This window comes from Stylophora pistillata, chromosome 1 (genome assembly GCF_964205215.1).
Source record: "Stylophora pistillata chromosome 1, jaStyPist1.2, whole genome shotgun sequence".
NCBI lineage: Eukaryota > Metazoa > Cnidaria > Anthozoa > Scleractinia > Pocilloporidae > Stylophora > Stylophora pistillata.
Genome location: NC_142519.1, coordinates 7,778,176 through 7,794,929, shown reverse-complemented (window position 1 = coordinate 7,794,929; position 16,754 = coordinate 7,778,176). Strand labels below are relative to the sequence as shown.

The following is a 16,754-nucleotide window of genomic DNA, read 5'->3' as shown; positions in this document are numbered from 1 at the left end:
CGTTTTATATCTAATATCAAAGAGTTTGGCTTCCTTGCACACCTGCTGCCAGAGCCTACAAATGTCGCTCATGGGTACGGGTTGAAATCCGGTTTTTCCTGTTCTCAATTCCGCTTCGTCAGAACAGACCGCCTTAGTAAGTTCGTTACTCACAGTTATAATAGGGCTTGATTGTTTTTGCTTGTTATGCCAAGTGTATTGTGTTCTGTGTAGAATTGAATGAATTTTATTGTTTCCCTTCTAATTTAGTGTTTAAAACTACCTAAAGGTTAAATAAACTGATTATTTATTTATTTTAATTCATTCTTGTTTGTTTACCTCGTTCCTTCCAGCACAATCTCATAGACAGTTTAAGTCTGTACCTTTACTAATCTCCTAAACAAATTTTAGTTGCATGTATTGAATTGATTCTACTCTCTCTGACTGTTAATCAGCCCTCGTCGTTTTTATACGCTCGAATTTTCAAAATGCGAAAAGAATCGCAACGGCACTAGTCTGTGTACTCTCACTTGCATAATTCGTCAGAATCGGCCCGTGGGCATTACCATTGTATAATGCCCTGCTCTGATCTCGCTCTTAGCCAATCAGAAAGCGCGTTATCGGCCACAAGGCTGAGCTCTGTAATAAAATAAAGTGAGAGGTATTCTTACCTCCTTGATTCTGCGTACGCGAAAAACACCATTTCCATATCAAACTGTTTCCCCACTGCGATGGACATTTGTTTTTGTCGGTTCCAGCTTGGCGCGGCCGCTAACCCAGATGCCCTCCTGAGCAAATTTTCAAAATGGCGGACAAGCTAAAGAGAGAGATAAGAGAACCAAAGCGATTCCGCAACGAATACTCAGCATACACCCCTGTTAAAAAGGTCATTTCACAGAGAAAAGATACAAAATTGTATGATGTTGAAGTCACGGAGGTTGACAAACACAACAAGAGACTGAAAATTCACTACGTTGGCTACAGTACACGCTTCGATGAGTGGAGACCCTTCGGGGTTCTGTCCTCGTGTACCGGTTCACAAGAGCCAATACAAAAGACCAAACAATACACAATAGCTAACCGATAACTCCTAAATAAAGAAAGAACAATGGTAATGCCCTTGTGAACCGGTACACCAGGACAGAACCCCCTTCGGGGACGGTGAAGCATCTGAATATTTTCCTTCGAAATTGTATAGATTAGTAGGCTGCAACAAAAATTTATTGGACGACGTTTAGGGTAAAAGCAGAAATGTAACCTGAAAAAAATGTATTTATTCCGACTCTTTCGGAAAATAACTTTACAAATCTTACTTGATTATCTCGTAAGTAAACGATGGTGAAGCGCTTTCCGAGCTACCCAATTCTTATCCCACTGCTTTCACGCTTATAAAACAGGAAACGAGCAAAAGGAGGAAGGTGTGGCTGTTTTGACTAGCCATTTGACGAGGTTCAATCTGCTCCTTGTTCTACAATTTACATATCAAAACAAGGAAATTTGTTCCTCTCTTTGATTTTGGCGGTACATTTTCAATTTGCGCTTGCGTAAGAGAGAAATCGCCCAAGACTCCTTGCTCGGTCTTTTTTTTTATTTTTTTTTTTTTTTATTTTTTTTTTTTTATTGTTTATTACACTTACACATGTACTTACACTATAATTGCTTTTTACACCATGTTTAAACTACATTAACTTACACTACTTACAATACATATATAACAATACAGTTACACTAGTGAAATTCAATTACAGTTGATCTATTTACCACATTATTGTTTGCATGTTAATTGTCGAGTAACTACTGAGAATTGTGTTTGCTATTTAAACTACAAGGGAATTGATTTTCCAGAAATTAATAAACTGTTAAATAAAAAAGATAGCGAAGAGGTCAAAATACAAAGTTGAAAAAAAAAAAAAAAAAAAAAAAAAAGACAATACAATTTTATAACGACAGAAAAAATTTCCCTTTGTTCCTGAACTCCTTCTCGTTATTACAAGTGACAGCAATATATTTTTCTAGATAAATTTTGTCGCGCACAAGTGAGACGAAATCATCGAAACGGCAATTTATGGTATTTAAAGCGTTAACATATAAAAAATATTTGCCTAGAATAATGAGATGGTTGAGGGCTAAACAGTAGGTGTGATAGCGAATAATTTCGAACATAATCTCCAGTTCTGACAGTGACAGTTTCATATTACTAGAGGTTGAGTACCACTCCTGGAATCTATTCCAAAAAGAACTTGCTTGCTTACAGTTTATAAACAAATGCCAGACTGTCTGGTACTCAGATGGACAAAAGGGACAGGAGGGCGATGCAACTTTTTTCATTTTATGTAACAAGCTATTCGTTGGTAAAATTCGGTGAATAATTTTGTATTGAAACATTGTCAATTTAATTTCTCTCGTGGCTTTGAATGGTAGGAGGTAGATTTTGTTCAAGTCACTTTTCTTGATGCCAGACATTAAAAGTTTTTTTCTCAGAAGTTGGTGGCGGTAGATCTTCGAGGTTAAGCAGGATACTGTATATTGCTTTACATGAGAGTGAACAGGTTGAGGTAGGAGGCGTAACTGGGTCTTGGGAATTTTCTTGCAATAGTTTTTTCCAATTTTGTGGAATAGAAGAAAGGATGCTATGATATTGCAAAAAGTTACATTTTACATTGAATTTATTGCGAAAAGAATTAAATGAAAGGAATTGACCCTCACAGGAGTCAAAAAGGTCCGAGATTTGTTTTATTCCAGCTTGATGCCAATGAGGAAAGAATACCGTTTTCTTATTCACAGTTAAAAATCGATTATTCCAGATTGGCTGTGAGAGAACCTCAGTTTTATTTTTAGGTGTGGTCGTTGCAATGTCCTGCCAGTAAAAAATGATTTCTCTGTAGAAAGGAGGAAGATGGTTGTCTAGGTCAAGGAGATTATAATCATAGTTGCATTTAAACAGTTCTGTACCGCCAACATCGGCTAGGAGGGATTTTGGTATGTACTGCCATGGAGCATCCGAGTTAGAGCATAACCGTTTTACCCAGTTTAACTTTAGTGCTTTATCAAAGAGAGAAAAATCCCTCATGTCCAAGCCACCAGCTGTTTTTTGCTTGAAAAGGGTAGTCTTTTTTATTTTGGCGGGTTTGTGATTCCAAATAAAGTCGAACACGATCCTGTTTACTTCTTTACTGAAGTCTTTAGGGGTGCTCATGACGCTGCAGATAAAGACAAGTTTTGAAAGTGCCAATGTTTTAATTATATTTATCCTACCAACGATGGAGAGGTCTCTTTGGGACCACATGTTCAATGTTTTCTTTAAAGAATCTAATTTGTCCAAAAAATTTTTCTTTTCAGACACTTCTAGGTCATATGTAAAATGCACTCCAAGCGCGTAAACTGGCTCACCGCTCATTTGAAGATCAAGTATAGAATCTTTTCTGTGGCTTACAGAGCCAAGCCATAGCATTTCAGATTTTGTTTGATTTAGTTTTAGACCAGAGCACCTTTCGAAAAGTGATAATAAATCAAATAACTTTGACACTGATTGAACATCAGACAGAAGTACAGTTGTGTCGTCTGCATATTGCGAAAGTTTGACCTCTTTATGTTCATCTATTGTGATACCTTTTATTTCTTTTGAGCATCTAATACTTTGCGCGAGTAGCTCAATAGCAATAATGAATAATGTGCCGGAAAGTGGGCAACCTTGACGCACTCCGCGTTCTAGATGAAAATGTTTTGAAGCGTACCCGTTATTCAAGACACAACTAGAGATATCTGTATAGAACACTTTTATCCACTGTCGGAGATCAAGACCGAAATTAAACGTTTCGAGGCATTTATGAATAAAATTCCACTCAATCGAATCAAACGCTTTCTCGAAATCTAAAAATACGGCTACCCCTGGAATATTCTTCTCTTTTGTGAAATGCATTGTATCTGCTATTAACCTGATACTTTCCCCAATGAACCTTCCTTTAACGTACCCAGATTGGCAAGGATGAATTAAATTCGGCAAGATCTTCTCCAAACGCAGAGCGATGGTCTTCGTTGCGATTTTATAGTCTACATTCAATAAAGATACAGGTCGCCAATTTTTTAAATATTCGGTATTCTTTTTCTTCTTCGGAATTAAGGAAATAATTCCTTGGCGCTGAGAGATGGAGAGAGTACCGTTTCGAAAAGCGTAATTAAAGCTATTTACCATAAATAAACCGAGCAAGTTCCAAAAGTAGCGGTAGAATTCAGGCGTTAGCCCATCCGTGCCGGGAGTTTTGTTGTTTTCCATAGTTTTTAACGCAATTTCACACTCCTTGATAGACATGACACCTTCGCACGTTTTCGCGATTTCTTCTGATAATGCATTTTCTGTTTCAAAGAACTCATTGAAAGTTGGACAGTTGGGGTCCATATTTCTTGATGAATAAACCTCCTTAAAGAAACGTTCTTCTTCCTCCAGGATGTCCTTCGGGTTTGTGATTTTGTCACCAACGTTGTTAACTAAGGACGTTATATGCTTCTTTTTTTGGTTCCTTTTAACTAAGTTATAGAAATATTTACTATTTCTCTCACCATGCTCATACCAACGCGCTCTACTGCGCACGATTGTTCCTCGTGTCTTGATACCCGCAATTTTAGAAACCTTGAATTTTATTCTCTCCAGCTCGGCCTTAAGGGAATCACTGTATGACGTCCGGAGTTTGGTCTGCAATTTTATCATTTCCGACAAAAGAATTGATTCTTCGTCACGTTTTCGTTTAGCTTTCTTCTTTGAAAAAGCTATTGTAAAGGCACGAATTTCCATTTTAATCATTTCCCAATACAACCCTTTGTCGTTGACTTGTTCATGTTTTTTTGCAAACATGGGAATTTTAAATGTCAACAGTTCCACGTAATTAGTATCTGACAGCAAAGAGTTGTTAAACTTCCAGAACCCTGGTCCTCGAGGGAGCTCACTTTCACTAAAAGACACGGAAAGATCGACGGCGGAGTGATCTGAATAAATGTTTGGAACTATTTTGCACTCTTTTACGCGATCTTTTAACTGTTTTGAAATAAAGAAGTAGTCAAGTCTACACTGTATTGCTCGGTCTTGTTTTGACCACGAACGCCTTCTTAATTTTGACAGACCCGCTCGGGAAAAGGTGAAAATGACGAAGGAAAAACTTTACTTTGTAGTACGAAAATACACAAAATGGAAAGCCATGATATCATAGTACAATATTTCGGTGGTACATTGTTAACTTTTTATACAGAGAGTCGGCAAAATGATATAACATCCAAAAATCGCACTCGATTTGAGTGGGCCGATGAAGTGGGCGTGGTGACGAAATTCAGTAAGAGACTATTTGTACCCCGTGAGTTTGATATGATATGTAAATGCTTTCTTGGGTGATATTTGGAAGGTTGCTCAATAGAATTGCATGCTTCAACAAAAGTATCCTACTGACATCTCCATTTCCAAAATCAATCATGTTTGTAGACATCTTTCCTAGCGCTTTTCATCTCACAAGTAAAGGAAGAGGATTTCTTTTTACCCTAACAGAAACCAGACAACCAATAGTACAATAGCAAAAATGTTGAGACACCTTGAGAAAAAAAAAATAGCATTTCCCTACTTCATCAGATGGTCAAGAAGTGGTTTTGAGCAAAAAACCCGAATACTACCCACCCTCCCCGATTCAGTATTGTTCATCGAAGTTTTTTTTACATGATACTCCTTAGCTACCAGCATTACAAAGGGGGGAATGGGGGGATACATTATGTTGGATCATATGGTGAACAATTATCTCTGGTGATAGTAACATTTCTCAACTCATTTTGCAGCTGCTTGTAGCTTCCATGGCAACGCGGTCAATGGTCTTGATATCGTATGTCGCAGCGGTTTCGGCTGTTCAAGTTTAAAATTAGTTTCTAAAAACTGTAACCTCTCATTCTCGAAACAAATTTATACATGTTACAGGCACACAGATCTATGAATCAACGAAAAACCTTGCCTAACTGTAGATTTGGCTAACTTAACGTCTGCCACATTGTGCTGATATTTTTAATTTCTCGCAAATGGCATGCCAACAAATTCATCCACCAAATTCGTTCGCCACCAATTCATAAAAGTAATGAGCCATAAAGCTAATCAATTTAGAGGCTAGTCAATGTCAGTCGTCAAAAATTCAAAGATAGAAATCAGCGGTTTCAGAAGCGAAATCGAACCAGTCGTAATTTTTGTATTTTTCCTTTTGAATATGATGCGCCGGAAATCGCTATTGCTACATAAATCGGGATGTTTTAGATTGGTTTAAATTGATTCGTTAAATTCTCAAAAGATTTCTATATCTTCACATAGCTGCTCTAATTCACTGTACTCTTCCTCGCTGCCTGACCTGCTAATGACAAGCGACAGGGTATTCTAGTTGTTCTAATAAATCAACGGTTGCAACTTTGCATTTCACAAGCCACGGCATAAATCCACTCACCACAGGCATCAGATTTTAACAGTGTTTTCAATGACTAATTTGAATTAAAAATAGTTCCTAGTTCCTACCTCTTTAGAGATTTGGCATCTTCTTCCTTGTACTTTGCGTTAGTATCCTCTCCACCCTTTCGCGGCACCCTCTTCCCTTTAGGAACACCTTTTTTCTCATCATCTGAGAACAGTTTACTTAACGACTCTGCAATCTTGTCCCACTCGCTGGGCTTTGCAGGCCTTCTCTGGTAACCTCAGTTGCGAGGGCGATATCATCCTTCACGCTGGGCCACATAAAAGCCATGATACTGCTGGGGTCTAAACGGAAGAGAGAAAAATATCTAAACACTTAATGCCCATCAAAGGGTTAAAACACACGTACAGTATCGACAAAACGCTCAACATGCACTCTTTCGACTTAATTTCTTCTCTGTATCCTGACAAAATAACTACTTCACATATTTATAGCATCACTACGGGAGATAATTAAAGATAAAAAGCAAAGAATCCCCGAGGAAAATTCCAAACTTGAAAGCCTACCTGTTGCCGTCGAAAACGTGCGTTGAAAACGTCAAACCTAGACTTTTGTGGTTTGACGTTCTTAGTCGAAAACCTCAATCTTAAAGTCTCTACTAATTGATTTTTGACGGTTTTCATGAGAATCATTGACTTTATCACAAAATAAGATTGGATTTATCATTCTCTTTGCGCCTCGGGGTTTACAAATTTTTCTCGTATTCCTCTAACATCCCGCGGCGTTCATCAGCCGGTAAACCGATAGCAAGAGTAGTTTATTTCTTAATAGTACAGTCTCAGCCAAAATGACTTTCGAACGTGCAGCTTTTGAACTTGCGATTTACTGTAATGGAATTAAGTATCTAGTTAATTCGATTATCCAAATCTTCCCCGCTATTACTAAACAATGATAAGTTTCCTTGATTAAGATGGGAAAGATGATTAACGAACTTTATGAAGATTAACAGTATAGTATATCAGTCGAAATGTGGTGACTCCAGAACCGTTATACAAACGTTAAAACATTTACGGAATTATTTTCAGCTGTCGCGGCTTAGTTGGAGACAGTTTTAAAAATGCGAGTGGGGATAAAAATTTTCGACATTTTGTTTATTCCTCTAGCAGATGCCGTGGGAAACCTTTCCAAACCTTTCCAAAGCTAAGGAAATGTCCAATGTGCTTAACGGCTCGGTCCCAAGTTGTCTCGCTGACCTATTCATAAAAAAAGGGACACCCTTCTATGCAATCTCAAGGGCTCCCCTGCCTCACTGAGGTTTCTCTTACCTAAGTTCTAACACGTAAAAAACAGATTTTATTATAGTGGTGGTAGCATATACTCCCACCATGGAACTCACTTCCTGAAGACATTCGATTCTGCGGCGAAGAGTTATCATTACATATTCAAATTTGAAAATTAAAGGTCACACCTTATTTTCTTAGATTCTCGGTATCATTTATCTTAATATTTTCATCTACTTTTTAAAACATACTAATCTAGATTTTAAATTTAGTTTCTGTGGAAATCAGTTCTGTTGCTGGGACAAGCGTGTTTTAAATAAAGTCTTCTTAGCACTTCCGAATTCTTTAAGGTATAAAGATTGGCACATTCTAACGTTACAATTATAATCTGATTAAAGCTCTAATCCGATTTAGTCTCGAATGAATAAAAATAGCAGTATCTGGTTCATATCATTATCAACACTAAAACCGATTTTAAAACGAATTCGTTTACAATTGCAGAAAGCGATTGCAAGCAAACCCTTGAAATCACAATTAATCGATCCTTTTTTTTCGAGAATCTTCCAAATTTCTTTTCTTCGGGCAAGCTCGGTTAAAACCATGCAAAGCTGATAAAGTAGAGGCTAATGAAGTGGTTAAAACTTCATACTTTATTAAGTGTTTATTCATTTACTTTTCAACAGGCAAGAGGATATTAAGGAAGTTTTTGCGAAAAGCTGAACAGCGAAATGTATGGAATCCTTTCATATGTTCTAATTCTAGAAACATGGAGAAAACGTTCCTTTCCTTTTAACGCGACAACAGCAGAGGTGTGTTCATATCTCAGTACTGCAAATTTCTAACTGGAAACTTACCGATTGATGGTTTGTAATAACAATTAAAGTGAACTGTAAACGCACTTGGCTATGAACTAGTTGAAATAGACGAATAAAGTTTAAAGATGGAGAGTGCAAAATCAAATTAAGAGCAAATCTCCGGATTTTGGCAAAAATTGGATATACTTGAGACGGATGAAATTAGGCTGACCTTTTTTCAACGTCTGAGACGAAATAATCCAAGCTGAATCAATTCTGTCTCCCTCTCAAATCCAATCTTCGATCCCTTTCAAGAACAGAAATAAAACTCGGCCTCATTTCTAGAAAGCGCTTTGTCAGGAATTTTACTTGAACCGTTGTTTTCAAGTTTGCGAAACCGTCTTTCATCGTCCTAGTATACTCAAAGCCGTCTTAGTCGTTAAGAGGGGTTGACCAATATCCTTTTCTTGGATAAGTGCGCTCATATCTCTACTTGCAAAAACATTCCTAAAGCCGCTCGGGCCAAAATGACAATGGCAATAAGCTTTATTTTCTGTATTTTCGTAATAACAAATAATCTGAAGGACCGAGCCTATTTGTACATATGTAGAAGTATAGATTTTAAAGACAGGATAATTGTAGACAGGTAGAGGTGTTCGTGCATAAGTTTCCGCTAACTTAAAACTCGACATTGCGGCAACAATTGGATATCCTTGTCTGAGGACGGATAGACTTGCTAAGACTGATAATTTTTTTTTTTTTTTTTTTGAACGAGGACTTTTGGGACCTGATATAAAAGGAGTAATGTTGTAGTCAAAAGCGTCTCCCTCATCATCAGCGCGATCAAAGTGGCTTCAACTACAGGCTTCCCTCTGGCAATCTGTCCTTTTGCCGTCATTGCTGCAGGTCGTCTTCAAAGAAGGTTTTAACTTTTTCATTTTTCTTCTCGAGTAACTACAATCATCAAGTCAGCACGAATTTATTTTCATTATTATTTAGGAGTACTGCTTCAGCGCTTCTACACCATATTTCCTCATACTAACCGTCTGACTCAGTAACACCAAACGTCAAATCACGCTAAACTGCTCTTGTTTCTCATACAAGCATTTTTCCTCACTACTTCGAATTTTAATGAAAATTCCTTAGCTCACTGTTACATTCCAAACAAGGCAGCTAAATGTTTCTTATCGCTGCTGCTGCATTCCATATCCCTACCCCCAATCTCTGTCGCCTTATCGACTCTGGTATTTGCCACAACCTCACTCCTGGTTCGTTATATATGGAGATTATTTTTCTTCACTATTGCAACAGTTCTGCTTTAACCACTATTTCTGGATTTGTCTTTCGTCGTGCCTCAGCTGTCTATTTACGCCATGGCTTGTTTCACCCCTAAACCCAGGTTGAATATGTCTTGTATCATATCCTTTTCTTTACTACTGCTTAACATATGCCTCAGATGGCAAAAATGAAATGGCGAGAACAAAAGAACGGCGAAAATGCATCGTTATCAACATCGCTTCACATCAGGTGCGTCCTCAATCGATAAAATTCAGGTGGATAAGATAGCACTTTTAATCGAACAGTTCCGCGACATGCAGGCATTCATCTTTTTTGTAAATATCGAGTAAGATACTAAATATGTGGTGTTTTTGTTTTCTCCTGGACGTTAAAAAAAAAAAGAAAGAAAAAGAGGTCTTTGAATATGAAATCTGAGAGCCCAAAAACTGTCTAAATGACAAGTTGCCCCACCAAACAAACACACACGACTGTAATGATCAAAATGTACTCTTTCTTTCCCCCTCCCCTCAATTCACTTAAGTTTTCCGAACAAAATGATTTCGAAATGATTTTTCTGGTACTAAATATGTTTTTTTTTTTTGTGATGGATTGTCACGCAGCCTAAAAACCGCTTGCAATTTGTTAATTTTTCACAAAAAGTAACTCTACAAATCAAAACGAGAGGTTTATGCAATAAAAATTTACAACAATCGATGTAACATTCGTTCATTCATTTCATATCTGAATTCTCTAATGCAATTTGTTCGTTGTAAAACCGTGAAGTTCGGCGTTTTGAATTGAACTTTACGAATTCTACTACAAATACACTTTCGCAAGTCCCTTGAATTTGAACATTTCCACCGTTAAGTTCAAAACGGAAAAGCGCATTAAATCTCTTGGTTTCGAGCAAGAAAAAGTGTCTCATTTAACTACAGTTAACATTTTTCTGTGAAAGAACGACAAGATTCACACACGTCATTGCAGCAAATAAACAAAGAGACACAACTTCAAAACATACATTTGAATTTAGTTAAAGTTTTCCAGATACTATTGCGCCCACTAAAAGTGCGAGAGCGACTGGAACAAGACAAGAACATCATCAGTGTCACTAAATGTCAAGTGTTCTTCAAATCTATCCAGTTTCAAAGCGTACGCAAAATTGCGCCTTTGATGGACATTAATGAGGGTTTGGGCAGATCGTTGACATGACGGTGGGAATAACATTTGTATTCAAAATTAGTCTTCAGCTATCCCGGCGTAGATCAGCTAGATAAAGCCTTAAGCTTGACTGCTTAGAATATTAAGACGACATAATATGGGAGTTTTGCCATCAAGATGTAGATGCCAGAGTTGAATATCATAATGGATGACCATTGTCTAACTTGCACTTATTGCAAAAAGCCATTCCTTGGCGAAACAGGAAGACGAGTAGGTGACCGATTCCAAGAACACCTTCGCGACGTAGAAAGATATGACAAGAACGCTTCAAAACCAGTCGCTAGACACTTTAATCTACCTTATCATTCTAAGCAGCATATGGCAATCTGCGGTCTTTCCTTAAATTTAGGTAGCTCGGAAAGCCGCAAAACTCTCGAACAAAAGGTCATCTTCCAAATCGGCACTCTTAATCCCACAGGTATCAACGAACGCTTTTCATTCCAATAATTTATTCGTGTTTTTCTCGTCCGGCCATGCCGCAACCAATAGCGTAGATTCAGTTTCTGCATATAAACCCACACACAACCCACAATTCGTCCATTTGCTCTGACGAAAGGCTAACGCTCGAAACGCTGCTTTTCAACTCTTCACGGTGGCCAATTTACAATTTCAACTTAGTTGATATTACCAAATTACATTTAACAATATACTTGTTTACCATAATGCAACTGGTTAAACCAAGGGAAGTTTAGATTTTATTGGTATCTGGTGCAGTCAAATAACAAATAAATACAAAGGGGTACCAGAGGATACTATAGAAAAAAAAAAAACAAACAAACAAACAAAAAAAAAAAACAAACAAACAAAAAAAAAAAAACTAATACATGTCTGAGATAGATCATCAACTCATCGCTGTCAATAGCAACCGCACAATGATGAGTTTCGTCATATTTTTAATGTAGCTCCTAGTTTCAGGTTCTTCCCCTACTGATTCGCCCTCGTCTCAACGAGTGAAAAATCTAAAGCGGTTATTCTCTTTATTTATATGTAAGATCTCGTCTAAAAAAGAAATTTGAAATGTATTTAGAAAAGCATTTTCTTAAGATGACTTTTCCTTCCCTTTTAAAAGTAATCCTGCTCTTTGTTGATTTCCGTCAATACCTTTTATCCAATGGACGGTTTCATTTGCAGGCTCCGGATACACCATAGCACACATTTCTTGACATTTCATGATGGTGGGTGATTCTTGGTTAGGAAAAGCAACAAAGTGGGTATTACTATTAACTATTGCCGGGAATTTGTGGAATCTTCCTTTTGTCAGAAGCGAAGCTTGCAATTCCAACTTAAAAAGTAAGTAGTGAAACTTTCTGGCACGAAGAGTATGGCCTATTCTTTTGAACTTTATTTTTGGCTTAAAATTTGACCTCCTCAGTTGGGGTAGAGATCTATTAAATTTGTTTTACCCACTAATTTTATATCTTGCACAGCAAGACCCGTTGTCGACATCACTTCAAATTCGGAAAATTACAGTCTAGCCGTTGGTGCCTCCGTAACCCTGACATGTACAGCGGAACCGAGAAGTATATTCAGTGGTACGACCCACAGGATAGAGAAGTCGGAGCAAAGTGTCAGCAGCCTTCAAGTATACATCAATATAAACGTAGACTAAGCTGCCCATTGGTACCTAGAAATCTGACAGTTGACGAATTTGGCATCTACACTTGCCAAGCGGGCAATCCTTATAAGAATCACTGCACAAGGCAATTATTTGCGATAGGTAAGTATTTTCATCATACCTACGCGTACGCATTACGGTAAACATGCTACGTTTCTTGTTTGGGAAAGGTGGGTATTTTTTTTCCTTTTTATAGCTAAAGTAATGAACAGATAAAGCGCTTTGTTGATGAAATAATGGTATACATAAACAAATTACCTACGTGTGATTGGATGAAAACGAGTGCATTTTTCATGTAACAAGAGCGCAAAGTTAAAGCACGAGTGCAAATTACATGTAAAGCAATGCTCGGAAATCCTTACCAGTCGGAGAAAAAATTGTTTTAAAACAGTTACAAATTTCTGAGATATCAACGGTAACAAGCTGCCAAATTTTAAGAGAAATTGTGCACGGGAAATTTTTGGAGAAGAACCTGTCGAGATGGAAGAAAAACCAGGGGAAACATCTTCAGAAATAGAAATCCGGTTTCGAAAGGCGGATAAGCCCATACTTATCGGCGCCGAAGCAAGGGCACAAAAATTTAAATGTGGTTGTAAAAAACAAATTGACCACTGATTTTTCCATTTTTTATAACCTTATTGACCAAAGAAACGACGCCGGAAATGTTGAAAACTTTGCTGTGAACCACTCGGTTAACGTTGTACCTAGTGGTTTCACTTTAGTTTTGAACATTGTTGACCTCCAGTCATACTCTGTATTTAAACATCCATGTGAGCGAACACTTTCTCGCAGACAGACACGGACGCTTGAAATTGAAAATTTTGTTTTTCTTTTGTTTACACTCTCTAGTAAGCCGACACCCCATGGATAAAAGTTGACCAGTGGCGATAAAATTTATCTTGACTTTGCAAATCAAGAAAAATATACCTTTTGACAGAGAAACAGAAGAGTGGGGATTGGTTTTGTCAATTCTCTATTTGTCCGCGGGAAAGCAGGCCGTCGGAGGCGGACAGTTCTAAGAATGGAAACTAATATCCATTTCCCGAGGGCGTCTGCTTACGAGAGAGTTGACTGTGTTTATATCAGTTCCCACTTTCCTTTCAGGGTCTGCACCAGAATTCGTGGAGGCTCCAATGAACCAAAGTGTCACGATCAATTCCACTGCAACTTTTCACTGCGCTGCTAAGGGTCTCCCACTGCCAACAATCCACTGGATAAAGGACAATAAGTCGCATCACATACAATCCAACCATACACATGTAGCACGTGCTGTTCAAGACGACATAAACAATAGCAGCCTTGAAATAACAAAAGCACAGAAGAATGGAAGATATCAGTGCATTGCAGAGAACGTCGTTGGTGTAAAAGAATCAGGAGTTGCCTTCCTAATTCCAAAGAATTTAGGTCAGATTTACATGATAAGCTAATATGGCGACTCGGTTTAGGTTATGCTTACGACCTAACTTCATTCATTTGGATGATCGACAAAAAATTGTTTTAAAGGTCAAGGGCATGCTTTGTCAAATAGGGCGAATTAGTTTGGCTCATTCTTTGCGCTAATCGCTAAAGTAGTCCCTTGGAAACAAGAACTATGATTACTACTTAGGTTGTGCCCCTAAGTCTTCGCGAGTAGAGAGTTTTACATTTGCTCCGCTTGCCTTGTTTTTAAAAATCCCATCTTAAGATAATATCAATTTCCTCTAACCCTTGAAATTACTATTGTACTTTTTTATACAAATTACAGAAAAGCTGGAAGACCCAAAAAACAAAAGCCATTCAGCTGGTGCCACTGCAATTTTCAGCTGCAATGCCACTGCTCATTCAAAGCCAAATATGACATGGATTAAGAATAATCCAAGGTTAAAGGCCATCGTAACTTCAGATGCTACAGAATGCAATAGCATACAAAGCATAAAGTTTATAAACGAGAAGATGGAAGTTGAAGGCACATATCAATGCCACACAAAATACCCTTTGATAACTGGAAAGAGGAAGCCAAAATTGGTTCCCTTACACACAGAGGAAGGCAAGTTCTTGAAATCAAAGAAACAGTTCGTACTTTCTTTTCGAAAATATTTATCGACCTCACAAAATTTAAATGCAGGCCTTATGGTAATAAAACGTATAATAAATTCCCATTCAAAGCACTGTCAGTTAATATTTTCAAACTTCTTCCACCACAAGTCATGCAGTAGGATTGAGTCACCTGTAAAACTACCGATCTAAGACTTAATTATATTTTTGTTATCGCCTTGCCTTTATACTCTTCATGCATGTACGACGTAATTGACGATCATAATAATCAGCCATCCTAAACTCTCCCAATGAGTAATAATTAATGTAACCATCTTCGAATGTGATTGATTGATAATCTGCCCCCCCCCCCCCCTCCTTACCACTGTTTTTTTTTTTTTTTCCTTTTTTTTTAATTCTACAGTGTTGTAAGCGGAAAGTTGGTCGTAATGGGGTACTTGTAATCGAACGGTTATATCAGCCAATCACATTAGCATATTCAAATAAATCCACCAATTACAGAATTGATTACAGTGTCGTTAACAATGGCAAACTTCCCAGAGTTGAGGATTTCAGAAAAATTATAGAAGCTCTCTCAAGTGTGCGTTTGTCGAATATTGTAATGGTTAGTTGTTTAACAGTTGGAATCAGAAGCGCTTTTTATGACTACTTTTTGCTTTTCTCGGAAACTGTATTGCTTGTAATTGATTGGTAACAGGAATTCATGTCATCCAATGCTATAAATAATCATGATCGTGATTGACAAATTGGACTCGCACATCGCGGTCGTCCAATTTGGCCATCAAAGGTCTTAAGTTGTAGTTTGATTTTCGTCTCATCTCACAGAAATTACAGAAACAAGATTGCAAGAAAGCCCAACTACTCAGATTGCAATAGTAATCGCTGCAGCTTGTGTGATGGCAACCTTGCTTATCAATAGTGTTTTGGGGCTTTTGTGGTACAAGCGATATAAAGTTGGCAAAAAGGTAATGTTTGTTTGTTCGATTCTCCGTTCACTTTTGCCGTAATTTTTCTTCTTCATTTAAGAAACAAAAATAAAACAAAAATAACATCCAAACATCAAGATGAGAAACTTCGCGTCGAGGCTCTCACTGCATTTTCTTCACTTTGATTCTCTAAGGTGCATCCACACTACTGTAATGCGTTTTCGTATCATAAAGCATTTTTTTTATTCCGTTTTCCGTGTCTTCCACTCTAAAAAATGCTTGTAAACGCGAATGAAAACTGGTTTTAATAGTGGTATTGATAAACGCATCGTTTTTGAAACGCTTCAATTTTTTTGTGGACACATGGAAACGAAGGCTTTTGGAATCAAACTGTATGGATTTCCAAATAAGAATACAATGGCACGGACAATTGAAATAAAAAAAACGAAAATGCAAATATAAGCTTCGTTCAGTTTGCAACGAAACTGACACGTTTGAATATGCTTAGGTGTGCGGGGCTAGAGCTCAAATATCTCAAGTATGTTTAAGGTACCTCCGATGACTATGCAGTTCTTTGACTGGCGTTGGAAACACTACTTTTACTGGATATATTTCCTTTTCATAAGTATACGTATAAAGTCTCAGAAAATCATTTTTTTCACCTACTTGTTCGTCTGACGATCACTTTAAAAACTACGTACTGGAACGCGCTTAGCCGTGTGTTCATTCGTTAACAGGGACTGCACTGTTAAAGTACAATTACTAATCTATTTGTTAACTTAGACCGGAAAAAGGATTTGAAAAAGATACAAAACAAGGTAATAAAGAAACAGCGCATCAACACGCCTCTAAAGTTCCTCATTGGTAATTTTTCTTTCTCATTTAATAAACATCAGCAGGAGAGACAGAAAACATCGTGAGTGTTCATATGCACAATGGCAAATACCCAACAGTCTTAATTGCGCAGGATGCTGAAAAGAACCCATCGCTCGAAGCCAATAACATGGAAAGGGTTGAAGAAAAGCTCCTGTTGTGCACGATGGAGAAAAATACGTCTGAAATGGAACCTTGATGGAACGAGCTATACACAATCCATAATGACCACAGCTAATTAGGGACTTGTTGTCCCTAAGCTCTCTAGATTTTAAATGATTATTCATTGAAGTAGAGGTGAAAAGTGATGGATTTTTATTGAGCTTAGAGGCACA

General features: G+C 37.6%; 1 protein-coding gene and 1 pseudogene across 4 annotated transcripts in view; both read left to right on the top strand.

Moving 5' to 3' along the window:
- Positions 1-16,754, top strand: part of LOC148741091 (fibroleukin-like) — a 371,193-nt gene that overhangs the window by 320,874 nt on the left and 33,565 nt on the right. The window lies entirely within an intron of this gene.
- Positions 8,930-14,877, top strand: LOC148741093 (leucine-rich repeats and immunoglobulin-like domains protein 2; annotated as a pseudogene).